The sequence below is a fragment of the Mytilus galloprovincialis genome, chromosome 13, assembly GCF_965363235.1.
Source record: "Mytilus galloprovincialis chromosome 13, xbMytGall1.hap1.1, whole genome shotgun sequence".
Classification (NCBI taxonomy): Eukaryota; Metazoa; Mollusca; class Bivalvia; order Mytilida; family Mytilidae; genus Mytilus; species Mytilus galloprovincialis.
The window spans coordinates 4,629,478-4,653,548 of record NC_134850.1 but is presented as its reverse complement, the minus strand read 5'-3'; the positions used below and the strand labels follow the sequence as shown (position 1 = coordinate 4,653,548).

Here is a 24,071-nt window from a genome sequence, read left to right as displayed (position 1 = left end):
AATGACTAACGGTGATGCATATACGTCCGTAACTAACGGCGATGAAAATACGTCAATTGACTAACGGCGATGCATATACGTCAATGACAAATGGTGATGCACATACGTAATTGAGCCCGATCTGTAAAGACAAATAAAACAATGTAGCATGTCTGTCGATGATACAGTACTCAAAGAACACAATTAAAACAAAACATGGCATATTTGTCAATGAAAAACAACCCATAGTGATACAACACAAACAAAACAATGTAACATAAACACCAATCAGACAATACTTAAACAACATAAAAAACGTGACAAATCCGGCCAACACAGTACTAGAACGACACAAATAAAATATCAATGACACGGTACCCTAAAGACACAAATCAACTGAAATGTGGCATAACAATCAAATCGACAGTACACTTACTAAATGAATGTAATGTGGCACATCCATCAATGCTTTGTCGGAAAGTTTAAATACAATCTGCTTTGAAACTCGGTTGAAGTTTCGTTCTTATTCTAGAAAAATGAATAGGTTAATTATGTATTCTTTCATTTATTTTAAAATCATTTTCAAAATCAATTTTACACAATTTGTTGGAAAAGGGGTAAATTCCTATAAAATTAGAGATATACAATTAATCAAATTCTAAAAATCGACTTAAGGATGTTCGCTTGTCATGTTCTGGATTTTTTTCTTCAGATTTTCGAAATCCTCTGGTTTTATCCATTGGATGCATTAAAAAAAATTGCACATGGTCCCCCATCTTTCTTTTTATAAATCTTGTACATGTATAATGTTAAGCCATTTGTAAAAGTCTTATAAAATTTTATTTATTTTTTAATAGTTTTTGAGAACTTTAATGGGTCAATGACAGGGCTAAGAAAAAACAAGAGAGAACATTTTCCCGCCTAAATTCCAATGACTTATATCTCGAAAACAAACACATCGACCCCTATATTTGTTTTGCTTTTTTGATACCTCAATTAATCTCCTATCAATATATACTAGTGTTATGGATAGCTAATTATTTTGAATCTGAGCAGCGAACTTCCTTAATTATAATTGTAAAATTGTATTTTTAAAATAACTACAGTCGTGGTTTTTTACCTAGTTCAATGGCCGATTCCGTCTGTACTCGTGGTCGACACCACTCTGAAAGAACCGCTCCGATTGGTTATTTCTTGGGGGATTTCCAGAATTTAAAGAATACTGTCCAATGGAAAAGGGTTTAACATTTTATTGTGTGAAATTTATTTATTCTGAGTGCAAAGGTTACGCCGTATTTAGACATTCTTGTTACACGTGTGTACGCGCTGTTTTCAATAAAAAAAAAATAAAACAATGGCTGAAATTTTTGATAGTAGTGAGAGTGAAAGTGAGTTTGATGGCTTTGAATTACGTGATATAAATGCTGCAGAAGAAAGATATTTGCAGCATATTGATGTATTGAATGATATTGATTCTGATATCGAATTTTCAGACGTCGATTATGATGAAAATGAAGGTTTTAAAAGCGATGATGACAATGTTGCACTTGCCGAAATTGCAAAATGGGGTGATGAACTTCGGCCGTTTCAAATAAATGATTTTACAGGTCAACGGCCCGGTCCGACCACGCACATGGACAAGGAAAAGACGGAGATAGATTTTGTTCATTTAATTTTCCCGGATATGCTTTATTCGGAAAAAGCAACGCAAACAAATGCTTACGCAAGTGGGAGGCAAAATGAAAATTGGACTCCAACTACTAGTGATAAAATCAAAGCATACTTAGGGGGTCAGATTGTTATGGGAATCGTTCCTGTTTCCAATATGGATATGTATTGGTACAAAGATAAACTTTTTCATTCTTCTAGTCTTGATGAAAAATTTTCAAGAAACAGATGTAAGGAATTACAAAGATATTTACATGTGGCAAACACCACACAAAATCCACCCCGACTTCAACCCGGACATGATAAACTGGCCCATGTAAGACCGATACTAGAAATAGTTAGTGATAAATCCTTTCAAGAATACAAACCACATATGGAAGTATCCACTGACGAAGCAATGATTGGTTTGAATGGCAGGTTTGGGTTCAAACAGTATGTTCCCTTGAAGACTACAAAAAAGGGGATCAAAGTTTAGGTTCGAGCAGATCCAAGTCATGGGTACATAAATGACTTTCAAGCCTATACTGGAAAGACAGTCAATAACATGAATAATCCAGAACAAAACCTTGGCAAAAGAGTTGTTCTTGATCTTATGACCCCTGTGTTTGGGTCATCATCTTTATTGTGATAGTTTATCCACTTCACCAGATTTATTAACAAGTTTATGGGAGCACGGAACTTATGCGTGTGGCACGGTTAGAGCAAACCGTAAAAGATTACCTGCTGGTTTAGACCGTATCAAACTCAAAGAACAAGGCCAGTTTGTTGTCAAGCAAAAAAATTATATGCGAGTCACAGTTTGGAGGGACAAAAAAACATTAACTTATTATGAACAAACTGTTTTGGTGAACTCGACAAAGTCAATCGTTAGCAAAAAGGTGGTACCATCAAAGAAGTACCTTGTCCTCTGTCAGTCAAACATTATAACATGTTCATGAATGGGGTAGACCATGCAGATCAGTTTACCTCTTCAACTTCCTTGTGGACATCAGTATTGTAAACGAATACCTTCTTATGAGGGAGTCTGTCAATCACCAAATAGTGACAAAAAAGAACAGGCTACGTCAAATGACTCAGCTAGAGTTTAGAATGAAACTAGCTCACCAAATGCTGGGACAATTTCATGGGAAAAGGAAACGGTCAGTCGATCAAGACCAGTACTCCAACCAAGTAATCATTGGATCGAAAATATGCCAAAGAAGAAGACATGCAAATTGTGCTCACAAAATAAAATTAGAAAGGAACCAAAAACTGGGTGTGCTCAGTGTACTGTAAATTTGTGCATAGAATGTTTTAGACCATATCACAGGAAATTATTCCCACAGTTGTTTGTGTAAATAGAGGATATATTCATGGAGATTCATATATTTTTTGTAATAATTTTAGAATATGTTTACTTACCTGCATAAATATGTGATTTTTTATGTATATATTTTGATAAAATTTATATGTATGGGAAGACAATTTTTTCTTCTTTATTCACTGAAATTTTGATGGAGTAATGTTGGATAATTACTGAGCAATCAAGGTAAATATCATGCTTGTGCACGTCTCATAGTAGAACAGTTAATTAGATAAAAATGCTCTGGGGCACAGCCTGATAACTAATACTGGCTTATCACTGTTTGGGGCACAGCATGATAACTGATACTGGCTTATCAATGTTGCAGTGTAAATATACTGTTGGGGGTGAATGAGTTAATATGATAATTTGCAAGTGATAATTTTAACATGCAAATTAGGTTAGTTTCATATGACAATATTTTCTGCTCACAAAATGCTCACCTTATTTGTATTTTAAAAACCTCATGTGTAATCACATTAGATTTAATGTAAGCATCGTATGTGCAAATTGTTAGAACCATTTGGTAAGGACAGTAACTGAAAGATAATTCAAAGCCAAATTATACACAAAAAATAATCTAGTTTCCCCCAGAGTAAAATATAAGTGCAACCACTATCTAAGAAAGCATATTCTACTCAAGAACACTAACAGAATAAAGGAGGAATACGTCTGAGGACATGAATTCCCTTGCTCAAGTTTCAAACAAAAGAAAATAGGACGGATAAAAGAAAATATGGTAAGATTGATGGTTAGAGGTTACACTCTCCCCGTCTCCCATGGCAGGCATATACAAATAGACTAATCATACCTAATGATTCAAGGAAGGGATGGTCAAGGGTAACACTATATGGCCCGTCTTTTATGGCAGGCATATACAAATAGATTTATCATACCTAATGACTCAAGAAGTTGATGGTAGGTATTTCAGTTTCTTCAACGATTGCTTTATCTGGTCCAACTATTAACAGATTAATACTCAGATGGACAGACCAGACAGACGGATGGAGGCACAGACCTACAAACACAATGCCTATAAATGGGGCATAAAAACAAAGATTTATAAGATATTGAAAAAAAAATTTCAACTAAAGAATATATAATAATGTATTAGAATAAGGAAAAGAAAAGTTGTTGTAAGCGGGAAAAATTTGTAATGCCACCACATGAAAATAAACAAGATGATTTTTAATATCTAACAAGATGTCAAAAAACAGAATAATGGTTTATAGAGCATTGATAAGTTCCTTGTGTTGCAGGTTATAAGAAATTATAATTACCGATTTAACTTATAGATACTCACTTCTCAAGATGAACCTGTGAATATTCTGTCTTTATCTTCTTTTGTGATTGGTCGATCATGAGGGTTGACGAGGATTCCTTTCCTTTCATTGGTAGTTGGTACTAATGGGACCAGTGATGCATCTATTTCAATTTTGAAAATAAGAATAAAATAACAAACTATAGACTTTAACGATGTGTGTCTTGAATCAATCACCCATGAAATATTTAATAAGACTTAATGTATTTTATATAGGACAAGTTCAATAAAATCATACATGGTACCCCAGGTGAATGCCATTTTATCATCTGTTGGGAGTGTCATAATTTTTTGTTTACTGTAAAATTTATCTGATAGTCTAATAATCATCAATTGAGCTTTTACCCTGTAACCTCTCACACGCAACTGTTACTTTATATACTTTACAATAATTATTATGACAGTAGTCGTAAATACATAAATCAATAATTACTACTCTCAGGAAATGATTAAAGATTATCATTTTAATATTTACAGTTCAATAGTCCTATTTGTCAACTACACTTTTGAATAATTTAATTTTGGATGTAACACGTCTCCTGATTAGCTGACTTTGTTTTGTTTATCAGCTTTGACTTCATAAACGTGTTTTCATGATTTACTAAGAATTAAATTATAAGAAATGACTGAACATTTGTTCTGTGTATGAAGAAATAACATCAAAAATGTGATTAACACATACTGAACAAGAATGTGTCCCCAGTACACGAATGCCCCACTCGCACTATCATTTTCTATGTTCAGTGGACCATGAAATTGGGATAAACCCTCTAATTTGGCATTAAAATTAAAAAGATCACATCATAGGGAACATGTATACTAAGTTTGAAGTCGATTGGACTTCAACTTTATCAAAAACTACCTTGACCAAAAACTGTAACCTGAAGCGGGACAGACGGACGGACGGACGGACAGACGAGCGGACGCACAGACCAGAAAACATAATGCCCCTCTACTATCGTAGGTGGGGCATAAAAACGAGTAATTATTGCAATTATAGGACAACACTTTATCTTCCAAAAAGTACATTTTTATTTATTTTTGTTTTCTCATGATTATAGCCAAAAGCACAAACAATTGTAAATAAAGGGCAATAACTCCTTATTTATTTGTTTGGTCAGAGAAAGTAAATTTGTTGAAAATAAAATGGTGGACTACTAACTCTAAGGTCATGCAATCATCTTGACAAATATTCATATTAAAAATAAAGAGGTATTGGTTTTCTTTATGACTAAATTGAAAATATATCAAATATGTTTCAATATGTACAACCTATATGTACTGGATTCAGATCACCAGGAAAGTGAACTTCGTATACTCGATAACCACGAGATTTCGTGTGACGTCTGAGTCAATCAATGCCTTTTCTATTAGCTGTCATGCTCTGCTGCACAATCAGATATTTTCCAAGTCTCAAAACTTCAGCAGCGTCAAAACACTAGTAAATTTTTTTTTAAATTATACAATATAAAAATGAAAATATGTCTAGTGTTTACTTTACAGGTGTATCTGGAGAGCATGATTCTTATTACAAAAAGGTAAAGTCAGATGGGACTGTAATATGGTACCTCTGTGTTTCAAGTTGGTGCTCTAACTGACAAAGCTAATAAGAAGAACTTAATTAGCTCTGTAGCTTACGGCTGGATTAGTATCAACTACATGTACCTGTACTAAGAGAAACAATCCTGTCACACATCATGAACATGTGTTTTATACCTCTTTTCGGTATTTCTAGTTACCGGAAATATAGAACATAATTTAGACTATATACTTTGCCTTTGCTTGTAGGCAGGTAACAGTTAGTATTGTCCCAGCCATCCATGTGGTTTGGTCAATAGCAGTGAAACATAATTTCCTATACATGTAGGCAGGTAACAGTTTGTGTTGTCTGCCATCCATGTGGTTTTGTCAATGGCAGTAGAATAAAATTGATCGATATAAAGAGTGACTTCAACCTCATAGTCTCCCAGACAACAAAAGGTTTAGGCCCAGGACACATTTATATAAATATCAATCGCTATATTGGTCTTCAACTATTGTCAATCTTTACCAAGTCAGTTGCCAGTAATTCAGTGTATTTTTGCTCTCTGTTATATTTGTTTTTCTTTTTAAATGTTTAAGTATCAATCAGGCAGTTAGTTTACTTGTTTAAATTGTTTCACAATTCCTCTTGCAAGGCCTTTAATTGCTAAAAAATTAGTATGTATTTGGCTAATTGTTAAAGGCTGTACAGTGACAAATAGTTACCATAAAAATAAAACATATAAAAAAATCAATGCATACAAATTGGCGTAATTGGTATTCACAAAAGTTTTTGTCTGATATCCTTCATTTTTTTTTTATTTATAAATACTTACCAGTTCTGCTTCATTGATTACATATTTATAATTTTGTACATGTTGTATCCAGTCTTTACGTTCCTGACAATTTGTGTCAAAAGGAAAGTCTAAATTATACATGTTTTCATACATGGTCGGCTTGGGAGCCATCGTCCATAACATGTCTCTATCCTTCTCAAAATAATCATTCAGTATTGTCCTGCAGGATTATTTTTTTTTTATTATTACAGTATTGAGCAAAAAATTGTAAAATACCAATTTTATACATAAAGATTATGGCAAAAAAGAAAATTTAATTAAACAAGTTACATTTAAATTTCTTCTTTTTTTTTCTCCAGAACAACCTTTAAAAACAAAACCTCTAATGTGTATACTTTGTTTGTATTTATCTTCATCCTTTATCATGCCCTTGTAGGACTGCTGTTATTTTTCATATAAACCCTTTTTATAATGAGGTACAAACGTAAGAATCTTATGGATCGTCTGGGTAATGGAATTCCTTTTTTTCAATGAAAATATTCATAATAAAATAACACAGTATCTTTAAATTATGACCTCTGATTTTAGGCATAATTTTTGGGTTTTTGTTTTGGTTGTTCATATGGTTAACACAAGGCTTATCACTCTAATATCTACCTGTATGCCATAGACTCAAAATATCGAGCTCTACTGCTCATAGTGGACTCAATAATTTCATTCCCGATTACCAGCAGGATGTCACGTGGACAGGAAGCTCCATGTTGATGCTCAATTGAAAAGAACGGTGTCCTCACGGGTTGTGTAAAATCAATTTTATCAGGTCTTCTGACTGTGACATTACACTGGAATCTAAGTACCCTCTCTAAGTTGTCAATCTGAAGAGCTGCTTTGTGTATGTATTCATCGCTCTGTTTTCCTGTTCTTGGAAAATATATCAAATGATATTTAATAATTAAGATCAAATTTCGATCCTATATTTTAATTTAATCCTACTGCAATAATCACTGTTAATTACTTTTATATTGCAGAACATTTATATATACTTTTAGACAAATATGTGTGATGGAATTGCTTCTCTCCATAAGTAGATACTTTGTTATAGTCAGTGGTAAGAGGAGAGGCCTGGGCCCCTCCCCCTTCTGGGGGAACAATTTGATTGCTTATCAAGGGAATCACGTTCTTGAGATGACAATTAATCTCTCCGGTAGACTATGTTTACTGTGTGTATTGCTGTGTGTTTGTTTATATCACAATGGCTAGGCCTGAGATCTCACAATAATTGTTTAGTCCAACTGCATTCATGTACCAGTTCCAATTCAGAAACTTTATGGTTTTGTCTCTTTTGTTCGGTTTTGTCTCTTTTGTTTGGTGTTGTCTCTTATGTTTGGTGTTGTCTCTTTTGTTGACTATTGTCCCTTTTGTTTGGTGTTGTCTCTTATGTTTGGTGTTGTCTCTTTTATTGGGTGTTGTCTCTTATGTTTGGTGTTGTCCCTTTTGTTGGGTGTTGTCTCTTATGGTTGGTGTTGTCTCTTTTGTTTGGTGTTGTATCTTTTGTTGGGTGTTGTCTCTTTTGTTGGATGTCGTCTCTTTTGTTGGGTGTTGTTTCTTTTGTTTGGTGTTGTATCTTTTGTTTGGTGTTGTCTCTTTTGTTGGGAGTTGTCTCTTTTGTTGGATTATTGTCTCTTTTGTAGGATGTTGTCTCTTATGTTGGGTGTTTTCTCTTTTGGTGGGTGTTGTCTCTTACGGTTGGTGTTGTCTCTTTTGTTTGGTGTTGTCTCTTTTGTTGGGAGTTGTCTCTTTTGTTGGGTTGTTGTCTCTTTAGTTGGATGTTGTATCTTATGTTGGGTGTTGTCTTTTTTGGTGGGTGTTGTCTCTTATGTTTGGTGTTGTCTCTTTTGTACGGTTTTGTCTCTTTTGTTCGGTTTTGTCTCTTTTGTTTGGTGTTGTCTCTTATGTTTGGTGTTGTCTCTTTTGTTGACTATTGTCCCTTTTGTTTGGTGTTGTCTCTTATGTTTGGTGTTGTCTCTTTTATTGGGTGTTGTCTCTTATGTTTGGTGTTGTCCCTTTTGTTGGGTGTTGTCTCTTATGGTTGGTGTTGTCTCTTTTGTTTGGTGTTGTATCTTTTGTTGGGTGTTGTCTCTTTTGTTGGATGTCGTCTCTTTTGTTGGGTGTTGTTTCTTTTGTTTGGTGTTGTATCTTTTGTTTGGTGTTGTCTCTTTTGTTGGGAGTTGTCTCTTTTGTTGGATTATTGTCTCTTTTGTAGGATGTTGTCTCTTATGTTGGGTGTTTTCTCTTTTGGTGGGTGTTGTCTCTTACGGTTGGTGTTGTCTCTTTTGTTTGGTGTTGTCTCTTTTGTTGGGAGTTGTCTCTTTTGTTGGGTTGTTGTCTCTTTAGTTGGATGTTGTATCTTATGTTGGGTGTTGTCTTTTTTGGTGGATGTTGTCTCTTATGTTTGGTGTTGTCTCTTTTGTACGGTTTTGTCTCTTTTGTTCGGTTTTGTCTCTTTTGTTGGGTTGTTGTCTCTTATGTTTGGTGTTGTCCCTTTTGTTGACTATTGTCCCTTTTGTTTGGTGTTGTCTCTTATGTTTGGTGTTGTCTCTTTTATTGGGTGTTGTTTCTTATGTTTGGTGTTGTCCCTTTTGTTGGCTGTTGTCTCTTTTGTTTGGTGTTGTCTCTTTTGTTGGTTGTTGTATCTTTTGTTGGGTTGTTGTCTCTTTTGTTGGATGTTGTCTCTTTTGTTTGGTGTTGTATCTTTTGTTGGGTGTTGTCTCTTTTGTTGGGTGTTGTTTCTTTTGTTTGGTGTTGTCTCTTTTGTTTGGTGTTGTCTCTTTTGTTGGGAGTTGTCTCTTTTGTTGGATTATTGTCTCTTTTGTTTGGTGTTGTCTCTTATGGTTGGTGTTATCTCTTTTGTTTGGTGTTGTCTCATATGTTTGGTTTTGTCTCTTATGTATGCTTGAGATCTCACAATAATTGTTTAGTCCAACTGCATTCATGTACCAATTCCAATTCAGAAACTTTATGGTTTTGTCTCTTTTGTTCGGTTTTGTCTCTTTTGTTTGGTGTTGTCTCTTATGTTTGGTGTTGTCCCTTTTATTGACTATTGTCCCTTTTGTATGCTTGAGATCTCACAATAATTGTTTAGTCCAACTGCATTCATGTACCAGTTCCAATTCAGAAACTTTAGCCTTTGTTAGTCGTGTATGGTTTTTCTTTTATTTCGGTTCATTTATTTGTTTATTGCTGCTCTTTTGTTGGTGTTGTCTCTTTTGTTGGGTGTTGTCTCTTATGTTTAGTGTTGTCTCTTTTGTTGGGTGTTGTCTCTTTTGTTGGATTATTGTCTCTTATGTTGGGTGTTGTCTTTTTTGGTGAGTGTTGTCTCTTATGTTGGGTGTTGTCTCTTATTTTGGGTGTTGTCTCTTTTGTTCGGTGTTGTCTCTTATGTTTGGTGTTGTCTCTTTTGTTCGGTTTTGTCTCTTTTGTTTGGTGTTGTCTCTTTTGTTGGGAGTTGTCTCTTTTGTTGGGTCGTTGTCTCCTTTGTTTGGTGTTGTCTCATATGTTTGGTTTTGTCTCATATGTTTGGTGTTGTCTCTTTTGTTGGGAGTTGTCTCTTTTGTTGGATTATTGTCTCTTTTGTAGGATGTTGTCTCTTATGTTGGGTGTTGTCTCTTTTGTTGGATGTCGTCTCTTTTGTTGGGTGTTGTTTCTTTTGTTTGGTGTTGTATCTTTTGTTTGGTGTTGTCTCTTTTGTTGGGAGTTGTCTCTTTTGTTGGATTATTGTCTCTTTTGTAGGATGTTGTCTCTTATGTTGGGTGTTGTCTCTTACGGTTGGTGTTGTCTCTTTTGTTTGGTGTTGTCTCTTTTGTTGGGAGTTGTCTCTTTTGTTGGGTTGTTGTCTCTTTAGTTGGATGTTGTATCTTATGTTGGGTGTTGTCTTTTTTGGTGGGTGTTGTCTCTTTTTTACGGTTTTGTCTCTTTTGTTCGGTTTTGTCTCTTTTGTTTGGTGTTGTCTCTTATGTTTGGTGTTGTCCCTTTTGTTGACTATTGTCCCTTTTGTTTGGTGTTGTCTCTTATGTTTGGTGTTGTCTCTTTTATTGGGTGTTGTTTCTTATGTTTGGTGTTGTCCCTTTTGTTGGCTGTTGTCTCTTTTGTTTGGTGTTGTCTCTTTTGTTGGTTGTTGTATCTTTTGTTGGGTTGTTGTCTCTTTTGTTGGATGTTGTCTCTTATGTTGGGTGTTTTCTCTTTTGTTGGGTGTTGTCTCTTATGGTTGGTGTTGTCTCTTTTGTTTGGTGTTGTATCTTTTGTTGGGTGTTGTATCTTTTGTTGGGTGTTGTCTCTTTTGTTGGGTGTCGTCTTTTTTGTTGGGTGTTGTTTCTTTTGTTTGGTGTTGTCTCTTTTGTTGGGAGTTGTCTCTTTTGTTGGATTATTGTCTCTTTTGTTTGGTGTTGTCTCTTATGGTTGGTGTTATCTCTTTTGTTTGGTGGTGTCTCATATGTTTGGTTTTGTCTCTTATGTATGCTTGAGATCTCACAATAATTGTTTAGTCCAACTGCATTCATGTACCAATTCCAATTCAGAAACTTTATGGTTTTGTCTCTTTTGTTCGGTTTTGTCTCTTTTGTTTGGTGTTGTCTCTTATGTTTGGTGTTGTCCCTTTTGTTGACTATTGTCCCTTTTGTATGCTTGAGATCTCACAATAATTGTTTAGTCCAACTGCATTCATGTACCAGTTCCAATTCAGAAACTTTAGCCTTTGTTAGTCGTGTATGGTTTTTCTTTTATTTCGGTTCATTTATTTGTTTATTGCTGCTCTTTTGTTGGTGTTGTCTCTTTTGTTGGGTGTTGTCTCTTATGTTTAGTGTTGTCTCTTTTGTTGGGTGTTGTCTCTTTTGTTGGATTATTGTCTCTTATGTTGGGTGTTGTCTTTTTTGGTGAGTGTTGTCTCTTATGTTGGGTGTTGTCTCTTTTGTTCGGTGTTGTCTCTTATTTTGGGTGTTGTCTCTTTTGTTCGGTGTTGTCTCTTATGTTTGGTGTTGTCTCTTTTGTTCGGTTTTGTCTCTTTTGTTTGGTGTTGTCTCTTTTGTTGGGAGTTGTCTCTTTTGTTGGGTTGTTGTCTCTTTTGTTTGGTGTTGTCTCATATGTTTGGTTTTGTCTCATATGTTTGGTGTTGTCTCTTTTGTTGGGTGTTGTCTCTTTTGTATGGTGTTGTCTCTTTTGTTGGGTGTTGTCTCTTGTTTGGTGATGTCTCTTTTGTTGGGTTGTTTACTCTTTTGTTGGGTGTTGTCTCATTTCTTGTGTGTTGTCTTTTTTGTTGGGTGTTGTCTTTTTTGTTGGGTGTTGTCTTTTTTGTTGGGTGTTGTCTCTTTTGTTGGCTCTTTTGTTGGGTGTTGTATCTTTTGTTGGGTGTTGTCTCTTTTGTTGGATGTTGTCTCTTTTGTTTGGTGTCATCTCTTTTGTTTGGTGTTGTCTCATATGTTTTGTTTTGTCTCTTATGTATGCTTGAGATCTCACAATAATTGTTTAGTCCAACTGCATTCATGTACCAATTCCAATTCAGAAACTTTATGGTTTTGTCTCTTTTGTTCGGTTTTGTCTCTTTTGTTTGGTGTTGTCTCTTATGTTTGGTGCTGTCCCTTTTGTTGACTATTGTCCCTTTTGTATGCTTGAGATCTCACAATAATTGTTTAGTCCAACTGCATTCATGTACCAGTTCCGGTTCAGAAACTTTAGCCTTTGTTAGTCGTGTATGGTTTTTCTTTTATTTCGGTTCATTTATTTGTTTATTGCTGCTCTATTGTTGGTGTTGTCTCTTTTGTTGGGTGTTGTCTCTTATGTTTAGTGTTGTCTCTTTTGTTGGGTGTTGTCTCTTTTGTTGGATTATTGTCTCTTATGTTGGGTGTTGTCTTTTTTGGTGAGTGTTGTCTCTTATGTTGGGTGTTGTCTCTTATTTTGGGTGTTGTCTCTTTTGTTCGGTGTTGTCTCTTATGTTTGGTGTTGTCTCTTTTGTTCGGTTTTGTCTCTTTTGTTTGGTGTTGTCTCTTTTGTTGGGAGTTGTCTCTTTTGTTGGGTTGTTGTCTCCTTTGTTTGGTGTTGTCTCATATGTTTGGTTTTGTCTCATATGTTTGGTGTTGTCTCTTTTGTTGGGAGTTGTCTCTTTTGTTGGATTATTGTCTCTTTTGTAGGATGTTGTCTCTTATGTTGGGTGTTGTCTCTTTTGTTGGATGTCGTCTCTTTTGTTGGGTGTTGTTTCTTTTGTTTGGTGTTGTATCTTTTGTTTGGTGTTGTCTCTTTTGTTGGGAGTTGTCTCTTTTGTTGGATTATTGTCTCTTTTGTAGGATGTTGTCTCTTATGTTGGGTGTTGTCTCTTACGGTTGGTGTTGTCTCTTTTGTTTGGTGTTGTCTCTTTTGTTGGGAGTTGTCTCTTTTGTTGGGTTGTTGTCTCTTTAGTTGGATGTTGTATCTTATGTTGGGTGTTGTCTTTTTTGGTGGGTGTTGTCTCTTATGTTTGGTGTTGTCTCTTTTTTACGGTTTTGTCTCTTTTGTTCGGTTTTGTCTCTTTTGTTTGGTGTTGTCTCTTATGTTTGGTGTTGTCCCTTTTGTTGACTATTGTCCCTTTTGTTTGGTGTTGTCTCTTATGTTTGGTGTTGTCTCTTTTATTGGGTGTTGTTTCTTATGTTTGGTGTTGTCCCTTTTGTATGCTGTTGTCTCTTTTGTTTGGTGTTGTCTCTTTTGTTGGTTGTTGTATCTTTTGTTGGGTTGTTGTCTCTTTTGTTGGATGTTGTCTCTTATGTTGGGTGTTTTCTCTTTTGTTGGGTGTTGTCTCTTATGGTTGGTGTTGTCTCTTTTGTTTGGTGTTGTATCTTTTGTTGGGTGTTGTCTCTTTTGTTGGGTGTCGTCTTTTTTGTTGGGTGTTGTTTCTTTTGTTTGGTGTTGTCTCTTTTGTTGGGAGTTGTCTCTTTTGTTGGATTATTGTCTCTTTTGTTTGGTGTTGTCTCTTATGGTTGGTGTTATCTCTTTTGTTTGGTGGTGTCTCATATGTTTGGTTTTGTCTCTTATGTATGCTTGAGATCTCACAATAATTGTTTAGTCCAACTGCATTCATGTACCAATTCCAATTCAGAAACTTTATGGTTTTGTCTCTTTTGTTCGGTTTTGTCTCTTTTGTTTGGTGTTGTCTCTTATGTTTGGTGTTGTCCCTTTTGTTGACTATTGTCCCTTTTGTATGCTTGAGATCTCACAATAATTGTTTAGTCCAACTGCATTCATGTACCAGTTCCAATTCAGACACTTTAGCCTTTGTTAGTCGTGTATGGTTTTTCTTTTATTTCGGTTCATTTATTTGTTTATTGCTGCTCTTTTGTTGGTGTTGTCTCTTTTGTTGGGTGTTGTCTCTTATGTTTAGTGTTGTCTCTTTTGTTGGGTGTTGTCTCTTTTGTTGGATTATTGTCTCTTATGTTGGGTGTTGTCTTTTTTGGTGAGTGTTGTCTCTTATGTTGGGTGTTGTCTCTTTTGTTCGGTGTTGTCTCTTATTTTGGGTGTTGTCTCTTTTGTTCGGTGTTGTCTCTTATGTTTGGTGTTGTCTCTTTTGTTCGGTTTTGTCTCTTTTGTTTGGTGTTGTCTCTTTTGTTGGGAGTTGTCTCTTTTGTTGGGTTGTTGTCTCTTTTGTTTGGTGTTGTCTCATATGTTTGGTTTTGTCTCATATGTTTGGTGTTGTCTCTTTTGTTGGGTGTTGTCTCTTTTGTATGGTGTTGTCTCTTTTGTTGGGTGTTGTCTCTTGTTTGGTGATGTCTCTTTTGTTGGGTTGTTTACTCTTTTGTTGGGTGTTGTCTCATTTCTTGTGTGTTGTCTTTTTTGTTGGGTGTTGTCTTTTTTGTTGGGTGTTGTCTCTTTTGTTGGCTCTTTTGTTGGGTGTTGTATCTTTTGTTGGGTGTTGTCTCTTTTGTTGGATGTTGTCTCTTTTGTTTGGTGTCATCTCTTTTGTTTGGTGTTGTCTCATATGTTTGGTGTTGTCTCTTTTGTTTGGTGTTGTCTCTTTTGTTTGGTGTTGTCTCTTATGTTTGGTGTTGTCCCTTTTGTTGACTATTGTCCCTTTTGTATGCTTGAGATCTCACAATAATTGTTTAGTCCAACTGCATTCATGTACCAGTTCCAATTCAGAAACTTTAGCCTTTGTTAGTCGTGTATGGTTTTTCTTTTATTTCGGTTCATTTATTTGTTTATTGCTGCTCTTTTGTTGGGTGTTGTCTCTTATGTTTAGTGTTGTCTCTTTTGTTGGGTGTTGTCTCTTTTGTTGGATTATTGTCTCTTATGTTGGGTGTTGTCTTTTTTGGTGAGTGTTGTCTCTTAGGTTGGGTGTTGTCTCTTTTGTTCGGTGTTGTCTCTTATTTTGGGTGTTGTCTCTTTTGTTCGGTGTTGTCTCTTATGTTTGGTGTTGTCTCTTTTGTTTGGTGTCATCTCTTTTGTTGGGTGTTGTCTCTTATGTTTGGTGTTGTCTCTTTTGTTTGGTGTTGTCTCTTTGACACAATCCATGTCACCATTCTCAATTTTATTAAAATGTTAATGCTGAAACATGTATAGCTCAAAATTAAAAACAATATTTTTTGTTTAAATAACAGATATTAATTCCAAAGAATATTTAAAATACTGCTTTTTTAGTATTTCAAAATTTACATAAAATATGCATATCAAAGTCAAGAGTATGCATCTTAATTATACATAAACATTTAAAACTTTGTATAGTATAGTATATTGATATAAATGATTATCGCTATTTTGTGCATTATTCCTATGATCTTTATAATTTATTTGTGATAACTTTTCATATCATGCTTCTCACTTGAGATGGAAAATTATCTCTAGAAACTAAGAAGGCACGTGGCGTTGCTTAAGAAATTGAAATGAACTTTATCGTCGTCATAGGTAAAAAAGCGATAAACAGATTATCAGTGGTCATCTCAACTCTTTGCTTTTCTCGCTTTCGCCGTACCGGCTGAAGCGAGAAAATCAATCTAGTTGACATGATCATCGATAATCTATAATTATCACTAAAATGTTCATACCTGCTAGTAGATAGATATCCTGGTTCTTTTTGAGGTGTACACCAAAAGTCTGGTACTCCCAATATGATTTCTTCTAAAGGGTCCCATTCATTGTGAGAGTTCACAATTTTCATTTTCGAATAAGCTAGCTATAGGTTATAATCATAGAATGTCAGCTGAAAAATAATCATTGGTGTTACTGGACTCTGTAAAAACTCTGTACAGTCCTTCCAAAATGAGGAAGATACATTTTGTAATCATTCATTATACATGTATTTTTAAATATAAACACAAATTGAAGAAATTGTAAGGGGTATTTTATTGTTCTGCTACAGTGACTTCATTTGCATGCTGCATGTCTTGTTTTTTTTTTGTTAATGTATATGTTTTTTTATATTCAGTGAAAAGCTCATAAAACATGTTAAAGCTAGTGTTTAATATGTTTGTCAAATATAATTATATGCCGAATAAGAAAACAAATGTTTTACTTAATTACTTAATTAATCACTCCCCATCTATGCCATCTGTACATGTTTATAAATCTAACAATATTGAATAATAATTGTAATTGAGGAAGGGAGATGGGGGGGATAGGAGGGGTCCTGATTCCGAAATCCAACATTTTGGTAAATTTAAATCCTGACATCACGAAATTCAAAAATAATAATCCCAAATACGGAAAGGGTTAATTCCGAATCCCGAGCTTAGAAACACCCGATCCCAGAGTCCCGATAAAGGTCCTATACCCCCCCCCCCCCATTGAGCTGTTTCCCTTATATAAATGTGAAACATTGTGTTGAGTGTCGCCCTGAATTCGGCTGATGTCTGCTCTATGATTGGATTGTTGTCTCTTTGACACATTCCCCATTTCCATTCTTAATTTTATGAAATAATCACCACTGACAGCTTAAGAATCAATTGTCATGCTCCATTCTCAATTTTATGAAATAATCACCACTGACAGCATAAGAATACGATTGTCATGCATGAATATTTAAAGTCATATGAAACCTCATATTAAAACAAAATATATGCATATGTTTTTTAAAACTAAATGGATAGTTTTCATATACAACTTATGTACATATATTTTTTTCTGAGGAAAATTCTTTAATTTGTCCACATTTAGAAGAAGTTTACTTATTTTTAATTGCTTGCTGCCAGGAAGCAATTCGCCGACATATTTCTCGTATGCAAAGTGACCTAAGCGTGACCCTCCTCGTAAAAATCCGGCGATAGCAATACGCATGAATCTGTCATTGAACTAAACAATTACCTGATTGGATATGTGAAACACGTGATAAATACCCATGGTTTTTGTTGATTATTTACTACAAGTAATAGCTTTTCTAAAAAGCTTGCCGTATTTTAGCTGATTATATTGAGATCAGTGGTTTGTGAGTATGTTATTTTTATTGGAATATTGCACTCCAAGCTAAATGAATGCATAGCGCTTTTTTCTACTAATTTGTGATTTTAGTTGTATTATTGGTGGACCAGGGTTATATTAATGGAAGGAGACTTAGTAAATGGGGAATGATCGATATTTATAATAAAATACATACTGTGTCTATAATCAACTTGATAAAAGAGCATATAACCTACATGTACTTTTGAGGATTACTACTTGACAAAATGGAATACTACAGAAGGCATTTCAAATTTGAGAATGATACATCTTATACTTACATGTATAGAAGTGATTGATATCTTTAATATCTGACTTTTGTCTTTGAAGATGCAATTAGTTTTGACGGTACATTGTAACAAGTTAAGTGTTGTTATTACTAATTTCCAGATGTAGTAATACTTGAAAAAGATGGTTTTATGGTAATGGGATTTGAAATGAAATATTAATTGCAAATAACTTTCTTCAACATGTTGTAACCTGTCTTATATTTTTTAATATATCACGTTGTGGTTTGTGATCTTGACAATTTTTTTTAAAGTTCCAGTGGCGGATTCAAGGGGGGCGGAGGGGTTTGGCCAATCAATGCATTTGAATAAGGACATATAGTTGGACCCCCCCCCCACCCTTTGTCCTGGGTTGGAACTTCCCCTTTTTAAAATGGCTGGATCTGCCCCTGATTTCTGTAGATGAGAGCTTCATATTAGTATTAGCCTTTTATAGTGCTTTATATTTGGTTGCACATGTAATCAAGCTTTTGTTACTTTGAATATTTATATTTTCATTTCTGATGGCAACCATTTCATGTTATACATGTTATACATATAGTCAGGATTATTAGTTAGTTTTACTTGTTAATGTTTATTGTCATGATCAGTGGCGGATCCAGAAATTTCATAAGTGGCGGCCGGTTGACTGCCTAAGAGGAGCCTGCTCCCGTCACGCTTCAGTGATTCCTTGAAAAGGGGGGCCCCCTAAATCTACCTCTGGTGATTGATATGGACTAAATAGAATTGCTGTTTGGTGTGAACCAGGCTTTGCGTCGAAGACCATACTACAACCTATAATGGTTTACTTTTATAAATTGAGACTTGGATAGACAGTTGTCTTTGGTACTTTAATATGAGATCCATTTATATCTATCTACAAGATTGAGAACATTTTTTTGTAATAAATTTAAAACATATATTTAATTCTGTAATACCTGATAATATTTATCAGTTATTTGTGCTTTTTTCATTTGATGTTTACTCTTTGATAATGTCAGTATAATTTGATTGGTTGTGATAAAAAAAAAATTGGGTCAGTTTTCAATTGTGGATCTTCTTTCCCCTTTTATTCATAAAATTGCACATGAAATTTTTCACAAAAATGCACCAGTAATTTGGTGAATGAAACACTTGTCATATTGTTTTAAAGTCAGAGGCTGAGTTAGAGGGTTTTTCAGGGGGGGGGGGGGCTGGGCTGCCCCTTTTATTAGAGAAATTTGGTTGTTTATATAGGGAATCAATGGAGCATGACTGGAGCGGGCCCCTTCTTAGGCAGTCAGTGGGCCCCTGCTTATGAAAATTTCTGGATCTACCACTGAAAGTTTCAGTAAAGTTAGATTAGCTTTTTTGACATATTATGTTGAAATTTGAACAAAAAATGAATGAAAACCCTAATAATTTTTTTAAAAAATGCACTATTATTAAAAGCTTTCCTTGCTTATTCACAAGGACGTGACATACCCTCTGTGCTATTCCGATCTGAGTTTTTGTTTATACATAGTCTGGTGCTGTTCCAATGCAAGTAGTCTTCTTTTTTTTCTGTTTCTTGAGAAGTATTTGGTTTACCTGTTCAGTCACTATAAAGTGTTACAATTCATATTTAAACGCAACCCATAAATAGTGACCAAAAAGGTACCGCTATCACATGAGCATGATGAGAGAAGCTAGGAAAAAGTAAAATGTATATATTTTAAATATTTTTGTGGGAGCATGAAATGTAGTACACATATCGCCCATATAGATAGATATTCATAGACCATAGAACAAATAAGCAAACAAATACAAAGGAAATGTAAATGAAAGATGAATAATGACAAAAGAAGAGCCATGGTCAGGGGCCCAAACTTGACAGCATTTGGTGTTGAACAGGTTAAATGTCTGCATTTACAATAAATATAGCCTTTGTTAGAGGTGAGCCAGGTCATCTTTCCCTTAATCAGCCATATTAAAGGTAACCGCATATTTCTGGGCTGAGTTGAAAAATAAATGAATATGACTTTGAAAAATGCTAAAATTTTTAGATAAAAGAAATACACCAAATCAATTGGGGAGACATCTATTAAAATGTTTGAATATGAAGTTGACAAGAAGTAAGCTTTTCAGATAATATACATGTACAGACTATTACAGTCAGCCTAAAGACTCTTTGCCTACTGAAATGTTTGCTTACACAGTGCTTTCCTAAAATGATTTAAAATCAGTGCGATAGTTTTCATGAAGAATGCTGAGCGTACAGGTATTATGACAAAATAATAATAATAAATGTTATGTTACATGTATCTACCCAAATAAGTACAATATAAAAATTCTTGACTTCTAAAACAATGATTAATCTCCTGATTTATATCTTATCACTCTATGTCGATGCTGTGTGAAAAATAAAGAAATTTGACTTATCAGTATGCTTCCATCCACTGATGAAAATTCCATCTGAGTTGATTTATTATTAATTATTGTGCTTAAAATATACCTTATTGCTATATACAATATGTACATGTCCGCCATTACTAAATGTACATCACGAATGTTCCTAGTCAAGTAATTATGACGTCTGGCAAGGCTATTTTAATTTTTTTCTGGGACGCCTTCTTAGGACTGACGTCTGGCAAGGCTATTTTATTCTTTTTCTGGGACACCTTCCTGCGACGTCATAACACGGAAGCCATTTTTTACATCATGACTTTGAGAGTATATTTTGGGGGGAACTTTGCGACCTAATTTATCAGGGGTGTGGAAATCTTTGTTGTGAGCACTTGTCCCCCGGGCAAGTGAAACCTAAAATTTTACTTGTCCGGAAAAAAATTTACTTGCCCCGATGATCCCAATAACTATTGAAGTATTTCTTGTTAACTAATATATGATTCGTACTTAGCACTGTTGTGCATCACAAACAAATGAAATCTATTTGTTTATATGTGTAAAAATTAGGAAAGTAGGAAATGGGTTGACATCAATGGGACAGAAACCTAACAGCAAACCAACCAATGAAATGACATGTAAAGGACAAATTTGCAGCAGTTTTTGAATAAAAATTGTAGCCAGTAGGTACATACTAAATTTGAGGACAGTGATTGAAGAAATGTAAACTAAATAATAGATAAACTATTGATTTTGTGGTGTTTCTCTCATCTGACGCATTGTTTTTTCTTGATTATCTATTATTGTCTTGATTGTCAATTAAAGTGTTCCTTTTATTTTCCACTTTGACAACAAATAATGTTGACCTTTCATTTATAAATAAGACTTCATCTATAAATAAGACAAAAACTTAATTTATTTTCCGAATTTCCATAGATAGCCACGATGTCTGAAATTCTCGCTCCCGTTTTTTTTTTTTTAAATACTCTGTGTCCTCCATTTGCATTAAAGGTTTTCTACTCGACTCATGACTCTTTTTGTCTTGCTTGCCCACCTTTTTATTAAGTATTTATCAATCTGAATCTCGAAACAAAATTTAAAGAAATGACACTTCCGGTAAATGATGGACAAAACCTAATCGACGATCCCGGGTCAATGGACAAAGCCAATGCAATGTTACGAGACTCGGGTTCGCATACTTATTTTTTTATTCATTTTGGTAATCGATCTATTTCCGGTATCATATAATATTTATCGACATGAACATTGATGTTTTTACTTGCTGAACATTTTTTTTACATAAATTAAACATCTTTATACGTTTTGAAATTAATTTTATGTTTTTGTTGGATTTGAACTTTGTCTTGTATATTTTTTTACTTGGCCACGGGCAACCAAGACAAAAATTATTACTTGTCCGGTTGTTCAAATGTACGAGTCGGGCGGGTCGGGCATAGCATTTCCACACCCCTGTTTATCGTAGGAAGGCGTCCCAGAAAAAAAAATAGTCTTGCCAGCCGTCATAAATTAATTATTAGGACTAAAATGTTCCACGTAAAATTTTAATGGTATAATAATAAATATCTGATCAGTGGCGGATCTAGAAATTTTTATAAGTGGGGACCCACTGACTGCCTAAGAGGGGGCCCACTTTAGTCATGCTCCAGTGATTCCCTATATAAGCAACTAAATTTTTCCCCAAAAAGGGGGGGGGGTCCCGGGCCCCTGCCCCCCTTAATCCACCTCTGCTGATGCCACAATGGAAAAGTAATTGTTGTATGACGTAAATGGTTGAAGAGGGACAGATTCTCAGGTCAGCTAAACAATTAAGGGAGGAGTCTTCTCCCGTCATGCTTCAGTGATTCCCTACATAATTAACCAAATAGTAATTATATCATCACGAAAAAATGTACTAATTGTAAGATCTGATGATGTGAATAAATTGAAATCAGACATATCAAATGCAGTAATCAGTCCTGTTGATATATCAATGGGCAATGACTGCTTATACTATATAATAGTCCCAGGTCCAACAACCAAATTTTGAACCGCCCTCTAAATCCGCCTCTGACAACTCATAAGAATCATCATGTACGAGTATACATCAAACTGTCTACCCACATGCGAACATCTTTTGGGAGCTCGCTGTGTTGCAAGTATTTTGGGTTTGAAGGAAATAAGATGCGATCGTGTAATTTGCTGCCTTCAATAATAATATCATCTATAGTCGGGATCCCTCTATAGTCGAGGACGTCCAGCTAGAGGGGTTAGATCTGAGACTACTATGTGTTATAGTAGTCTCAGGTTAGATATACAACTGTATCGAGCTTTGTTGATATAAAGTCGTTCACCTAAAGACATTTTTTTCTTATTTTTTCTGTACACTTAGCTTTGATTTTTTATTACCATGCATTGTCAAGCTTGGTAACTTATAATTGTTTCTCAGTGAAAATAATGCACAATACAAAGTAATTACTGTATGGGATGTCAACAGTAAACTTGCAAAAGCTGACACAATAGGCCACTGTAACCCTAGACTGGTTCGCCTGTCTAGATCAATGTGCATATTACATATTTCATATATCAATATTTATAGAACAAGGTGATTATATATAGCGGGATCCCAGTCTACTTTAACCCTTGTCGATAACTATACCGTGATGCTTGGTGTAGGCTTCTTTGCACATAAGGAACCATATTGCTCACCTTGTGAGTTTTGTATTCTTTTAATCAGTCAGCTGTTTTTCTGGTTTTGTTTATTTACACCAGAAATCAATGAAGCGATGAAAGTGCGGGAAACGAAATAACATCTCCGGTAAATTCGGTGATTTTAATATTTTCTAATCAATATGTACAAGCAATGAAAAATAAATGGTTATTATTTCTATACTTAGAGCATACGTTTTGTGTATTTATTCTTTGAAATCTATGCTTACGAAGAAATCTAACATTTAGTATCTCAATCATTTAATCGTTTTAATACACACTGTTTAAAGTGTAGACTGTGTGTATTACTGTTTTTTTTTTAAAGTAGATCAATGATACATAAATATACAGCCTCGTACCAAAATTGCAACATAATTTCATGATAACATGATTTTATTATCACAGAATTGTATTGATTTAATTGATTGCACTAAATTGACAGTGCTTAGTTAATAAACATTATAGCTCTTTACGATAGCAAATGAACACTTCATTACAATTTATACCGATGACCTACTATAATGATTTTTGTCCGACCGCACATACGGACGCGTTGACACATAATGCATACCACTCATTTATAGCCAATCAGACGTTAATATGACCTTCATTTTCCCCATAATCATTCCGAAAACAGCCACGAAGCAGCCATTAAATAGTATTTATAACCAATGAAATACCATTAACAGATTTACCCGAACCTGACGTCTAGCCTCTGACTAATCAGACCGTATCACCATGGTGATACGGTAATAAGGTGACAATCGGTAAAAATCGGCTTCAAAACACGGCATTTAATGAGTAGCCATATTTGTTAAATCATAACAGACAGAGAGAAAAAGAATTGACGATTATACGATATATTTGCGTAAAAAATGATAAAATCGTGCACAGAGGACTAAGTTTATGATATATATATGCATTGGTTCAAGAAGTGGATAAACATTATTTTTCACCTCACTAATTCAAGTAACATTATTTCCATGAAGGTTGGAAGTTAGAGTTGTCTTTCTTTAATAATCACCTATTTAAGTAGTACAAATTAATCACTAGAAGAAGTGATTTTATTTTATTGTAGCTTTAAATATAGAATACTAATGATCCAGGGACTAATTATGTTTCTAAACTTATCAGAACCAACATCTGTGTTGTCTAGGATGACCAAGTCATTTCAGGTGATGACCTTGTACTGAATCTAGGATAAGACATAAAAATCACTTGTTTAAGTATCAGACCTCATTTTCTTCCCAGAAATCACTTTTTTAAGTATCATTGTGTTAATAACCCCCACTAATTTCAACACCCCGAACAGTGAAATTTTATCGCGAACAGTAGAATTTTATTACATAATCTGAAAGACGAAACCTTGAACTTCACAGGAAAAATACTCCCACTGCTGTAAAAAATCTAAGAAAGTATCAGTTCGTTATGTAAAGCCATTATTATAGCATTTTTTTAAAACTAAAATAGAATTTTCAGCTAAATGATAGCATCAAAGGCATAAACCTTGCTACATAAAAGAAGCAAAAAGTTCATATTTTTTAATTTTACTAATTATAATATATTATTTAAACCTATGTGTTTTGAAAAAAATACAATATCCCAATTTGTGACAAAACCTCGAATTTGCTACCCAAATAAGTGATTTAAAAATCACTTATTTCAGT

General features: G+C 34.6%; 1 protein-coding gene and 1 long non-coding RNA gene across 2 annotated transcripts in view; one reads left to right on the top strand and one right to left on the bottom strand.

Moving 5' to 3' along the window:
- Positions 1 to 24,071, top strand: part of LOC143056900 (uncharacterized) — a 438,790-nt gene that overhangs the window by 297,636 nt on the left and 117,083 nt on the right. The window lies entirely within an intron of this gene.
- LOC143057145 (uncharacterized) lies at positions 6,736 to 15,820 on the bottom strand. The gene is made up of 3 exons (XR_012972648.1): positions 15,685 to 15,820; positions 7,286 to 7,549; positions 6,736 to 6,848 (listed from the first exon to the last, which is right to left on the bottom strand). It is a non-coding gene; the product is annotated as an uncharacterized LOC143057145 (long non-coding RNA).